Consider the following 6,000-nt stretch of genomic DNA (forward strand, 5'->3'; position numbering starts at 1 on the left):
GCCCGGGCGGAGCCGCCGCCGGCGGGCCCGGCCCTGCCCCGCTCCCGGCTCTGCCCCGCTCTGCTCCGCTCCGCTCCCGGCCCTGCCCCGTTCCTGGCCCTGACCCGCTCCGCTCCCGGCCCTGCCCCGCTGCCGGCCCTGCCCCGCTCCCGGCCCCGGCCCTGCCCCGCTCCGCTCCCGGCCCTGCCCCGCTCCCGGCCCTGCCCCGCTCTACTCCGCTCCGCTCCCGGCTCTGACCCGCTCCGCTCCCGGCTCTGACCCGCTCCGCTCCCGGCCCTGACCCGCTCCGCTCCCGGCCCTGACCCGCTCCGCTCCCGGCACTGACCCGCTCCGCTCCCGGCTCTGACCCGCTCCGCTCCGCTCCCCTCCCGGCTCTGACCCGCTCCGCTCCCGGCACTGACCCGCTCCGCTCCCGGCACTGACCCGCTCCACTCCCGGCCCTGACCCGCTCCGCTCCACTCCCGGCACTGACCCGCTCCGCTCCCGGCTCTGACCCGCTCCACTCCCGGCCCTGACCCGCTCCGCTCCACTCCCGGCACTGACCCGCTCCGCTCCCGGCACTGACCCGCTCCGCTCCCGGCACTGACCCGCTCCGCTCCACTCCCGGCACTGACCCGCTCCGCTCCCGGCTCTGACCCGCTCCACTCCCGGCACTGACCCGCTCCGCTCCGCTCCCGGCTCTGACCCGCTCCACTCCCGGCACTGACCCGCTCCGCTCCGCTCCCGGCCCTGCCCTGCCCGCCCGGGCCCCGGTTCAGGGCGGCCTCGCGGGGAGATCTCGGCGCGGGGGACCCGGGTCTCCTTCAGCGAAATTGCAGCTGCTCTTTACATGGAAAACAGTGGTTAAAGTAATTCATAGTATTTCAGTCGAAACAGGGAGAAAGTGTTCTTCGGTGCACCACGGCTTTGGAATCAGCTCAGGACAGTTGTGTAGATTTCAGGGCTGGGAAAAAAAAAAACACCCTTAAGATGATCTATTCTGTCCTGTGTTACGAAGGCCAAAAAAAATTCCACTCCATCATTCTTGCTTTCAAGCCTTGGGAGTACAGATCCTGTTTGCTGTTCTGTACTATAATGCATTCTTGGAGCACTTAAGGCTGTTCCCTTGTCTTACTGAAATGCTGTCCATCAGCTCTTTCTTGCCAGACTTTTCTAAAGCTGTAGTCAGCACGGTTATGATGAACATGCTTATAAATACCTTTGCAGACATAAATGTGAACAATTTTAAAACAAACACAGTGACTTGCTGATAGTTTTCTTGCTTACCCGCTGGAGTCCACCTGCTCCATTCTCACTAGGCAGTGTACAATCCAGCTGCTGGCAAAAGGATGCCTTGTAAAGAGTCTCTGTTACAGTAGCCAGGTTGCCACAGCGTATCAGAGGACATACTTACACAAGGTACTGGGGCCCTGGAGTTACAATCTTGCCAGGAAACTCCGGCCATCTCAGAGCCCCAGGGGACCCCTGTACGCCTACAAGCAGGTGGTTGTCCAGTAGATCCTTGCATGGCATAACTGACACCAACTTAAAACAGTGCTTGATCTGCAATGTCTATAGTTATAAAGCCAGTTTTTCTAGGGCTGATCCGAAGCCCACTGATGCGAATGAAAACTCCCACTGACTTCCAAAAGATTGGGATTGGGCTTTCTACAAGCAACAGTCTGCTTGTTTCAGTGTGTGCAATAGGTGGAACAAAACCATCTAAGACCCCTGGAGCAAGGGAAGGTGCTCATGTGTTGTTTGCCTTTTATTTCCCTTGTGTTCACTGTGACTCTTTTAGTTACAGAGGTGTGACCCAAGTCCTCCCACTCAAGAGGACCCATCTGTGTCCTCACCAGAGGGTCCCCAGCACACAGAGCCACAGCAGCACCACGACCCAGCACAACCCTCTGTACAGCAAAGCAGTGAGCAGAGAAGAACTCAGAGCAGAGCCTTGGTCAGAAGTGCTAACCCTGCATGCCTCAGCAGTCCATAATCATAAATCATGGTGAGTCTAGAATTACAAGTGCTGAATACTGCTACTCAATCCCTCTGCAGAGTGCTGCCTTCAAGCCATGAAAGATACCAGTTTTTTTGGGATCTGTACCTTGAGACATCCAAAGGGTCTGAAGAACAAAGACGGACACACAGTCTCTTACCTACCAGGTGTGTTCAATACTTCATGAAACAATTAGGATATGAGGTACTTAAAAATCACTTTTCATTTCAGAATATGGACTGCTGGACCCCTGCTGGGTTAGTATTTATATGACAATATATTTATGAGTATACACAGATTTATAAAAATGTAATCATTTATCCAGCAGATGCTCACTGTGAACAGGATGATAATGTGTTCAGAGGTCAAACAAGTCCTCTAGTTAGAGTCCATAAGAATGTTACCCTCTGAAACCATGTTCAGTGAGTCCAAATGAAGCTCTGAGCAAGACTGATGGCCATTTTGTCTGTGAGCTCTGGGATGTGATGCTGGGCACTGGAAAAGCAGATGGGTGGCCTTTGCCAATGGGAACAGTACCCACGAGTGGGAAAATGAAGTTCCTCCTAGTCAGTAGGACCTGAGGTAAGCAAGATTAGTTCAGGCTGGAGAAGGCTCTAGGGAGAGCTCAGAGCCCCTTTTACTCCCTTAAGGGAGCTTGGGAGGGACTTTGAGTAAGGGCCTGGAGGGACAGGACAAGGGGGAATGGCTTCCCACTGCCAGAGGACAAGGTTTGATGGGATACTGGGAAAAAATTCTTCCATGTGAGGATGGTGAGGCCTGGCACACTTTGCCCAGGAAAGCTGTGGCTGTCCCATCCCAGAAGTATCCCAGGCCAGGCTGGATGGGACTTGGAGCAACCTGGGATAGTGGAAGATGTCCCTGCCCATGGCAGGGGTGGGAATGAGATGAACTTAAAGGTCTTTTCCAACCCAAGCCATTCTGTAATTCTATGAAACTCCAAATGCAATTGTGCACTGGTACTCCCAGAGCTGGATGTGCCTAGGTCTGGCAGTGGTGAGTGAATGCTTGTGCCTGCTGTGGCACATGATCTGGGCAGACCTGCTGGCCATTGCAGCCTTACTGGTCCATCTGCCCATCAACAAATCTCACCTTGTGTGGATTCTTGCATTCAAGTCACTTCTGAGTTGTGACTAGCATGGCACTTCATCCTACTCTTTTATTCATGCGCCTCTACATCCTAATGAGGATCCCAAAGCCATTATAACTCAAGACCAGGACACAGCATTTTCATGGAAATAGTTCATGTACTCTTGAAATAGATCCTGTTTATGAACAAAAGAGGAGGCTTGTCTTCAGGAGATACTGTAATTCCTCAGGTCTTGAGAGAGGATGCTGTGGTACAGTGTCTAACTGGAACTGCACAGGTAGTTCATGGAAGAACATGCAATTATTTACACCTGAAATTTGATAAGATGCTGTCGCTAACAGGACTATCCTTTTGAACATGCCTTTCTATTATCACTTTATGGCTTTTTTGTCAGAGCAAGGTAAGCTGGGAGTTTTGAAGAAATTATCACTAGCAGACAACTCAGAAATTTACTTTCTTGTAGATCATGGTGAGGCATATGTTTGTGGTCAGGCAATGAGGGTGTCAGGGGGTAGATACTATGGCTGACACATCAGTGATGCTTCTCAAGAGGATCCAAACCATGATTAACTGCACCAAACTTCCTCTCTAAAAATGCTCATGTTCTGAATCAGTGACATTTCTCATGCCAACACTCCCAACACTAACAGTCTGAGGAGTCTTAAAGTCTTCATATCATCAGCTAAGCCAGGTCATTAAAATAAATCCCCACTGTCTTTGCAGAAAGCAGGTATCTCTGTTCCAAGTCTGCTGTGGATTCCTTCTGTAGAGGCTATGAATTCCAGTTCCACCTGGGTGCCTCCACATCTGCTTGCTCATAGCACTAGATATAGCATCATTTTGGCACTGGCTGTGGCCAATGGGGTATTGGGTTTTACATGACTAAAGCAGAAGGAGTCTAGCAAAAAAATGTACAGCAGTAATGGAATGTATGAGCCTGTGGTGCAGAGCCTGGATCTGTGAATGCCATCAAAGCCTGCACATTACAGCAGCAAGAGCTTTATTTTACTCACAGGACCTTTATAAATTGTGCACTCTCCTAGAGAGTGTGCTTGGAGTGCTTTGAACAGGTCTCTTCCATCTCAGTTACACTGAAATGCAGAGATGGTGGGATTTAAAGAACATTCTTTATTAGGAAAATTTGAAAATCTTCTAGGTCTCTTTCCATTTACCAATGGCTATTCCTGTAAAAGCAATGTCTTCTATGAATTTTCTGGAATAACATCTCCTCTTTGAGGGTCAATGCCATCTCAAGACATTACTGCTCATCATACTATTCCCTAGGAAGATAATACACAGCTTCCTGCTAACACCATAAGGATATTTTGATGTATGTGCTTTCCTTTTTCCCACTTAGATAATCCTGAATTCTGTACCATTTAGTTTCTTCATTTGTTCAAGTCTGATGCAGAATTTTTTGTTTGGGCTAAATCGAGTCCCCCTTATCTGTCACTCAGCAGCTGTTTGCTACCTGGACTCTGTCCTAAATCCTGCAGTGACAGGTGATGCCCACTGACACAGCTCCACTTACTCTCTTTCCTGCTGGCATCCCCACCCCAATATTCTGAAACTGGTGTCTGCTCTTAGTGTGTCATTTGGTTTCTGAACCCTAATGTTTAGGGTCACAGAGGGACCTCAGATTCTCTGTGCAGACAGCACGTCACAAATCCCATACCCATCGCTGTTTATTGCAGTTCACTTACCCGCTCCTGCTGCTGGTGGCTGCTGCACTGTCTTACTTGCACATTTTTCCTGCCATGTATCAACCTGAATTGGTTGTCCTTGGATATCCTTACAACCTTGGGTGTGCAGAGAAGGTGGCTTATTTCCTGGTGCCAAAGTTCAGTATCTTGAGAGAAAGGTACAATTTTGTGAGTGTAGTAGAAATAGGAGAGATGCAGACACCATGGGTACTCTCAGATACTGTGTGAGCTCCTCCCCCAGCTCTGTGGGGAGGCACATGGGAGCAGCTTTGTTCCTATTTTAGGTACAGACCAAAGTATCCAAGAGCCATTTGTACTCTCTGTGCAGCCTGGCAGGATTTGGGTTACAAGCCTCAAAGACCTGCTATTGAGAGTGCTGCTCCAGGGGATTACGGGCAGGAAAGCTGTCCTACAATCTCTGTCCTTCAAGAAAGGCTTTCTAAAGTATCCGATCTGTGGCTAATATTAGACTCTGCAACTTCAGCAAGCAATCCAGTGCCCTTTCTGTACTGCTTGGCTCTGCCCATACCTGCTGTGATTTCATCCTGTAGCACCATTTTCAGGGTGAATGTCAGGACCTCGGGACTCACGTCACTGGACACTTAAGGGTCCCTTGGTGATATTTTTGTTGAAAAGGGTGAAGTGTCCTAAGCAAGCCTGCTGGAATGTCAGAACATTGTCCCCTTCCTTTGCACAGCCAGTGCAGCAAAACTCAGGATGATATACTGAATAGCTGATTTTACTAGAAACAAAACTGTCTTAATTTGCATTCCTTTGCTTTTGAATTTCATTCACAGGTTCTCTTACACTCATACAGAAGTACTGAGATGAATGTGTGCAAGTGGTGTTACTTGAGGTAACACCACAAACAGAACAGTGGGTGCTGAGTCCTCATCACATCTCTCAGCTCGTCACGAGTTGCTGGCCATGTGTTGCATTTTGCATACACCTTTCATACCCACCCTGAGGCTCTTGCTCCAGAGAGTGCCAGGGCTTCACCAAGCCTTGCCATGGCACAGATAGGACCCTGCAGCCAGCTCTAGGAACTGAGCAAACTAGAATATTTCAGTTGGAGGAGACCTACAACAACCATCTCATCCACCTGCCTGATCAGGGTTGACCAAAAGCTAAAGTTTGTTCTTAAGGCCATTGTCCCAGTGCCTCTTCAACACTGACAAGTTGGGACCATTGACTGCCTCTCAAGGAAGCCC

Source organism: Lonchura striata, chromosome 28, assembly GCF_046129695.1.
Source record: "Lonchura striata isolate bLonStr1 chromosome 28, bLonStr1.mat, whole genome shotgun sequence".
Lineage (NCBI taxonomy): Eukaryota > Metazoa > Chordata > Aves > Passeriformes > Estrildidae > Lonchura > Lonchura striata.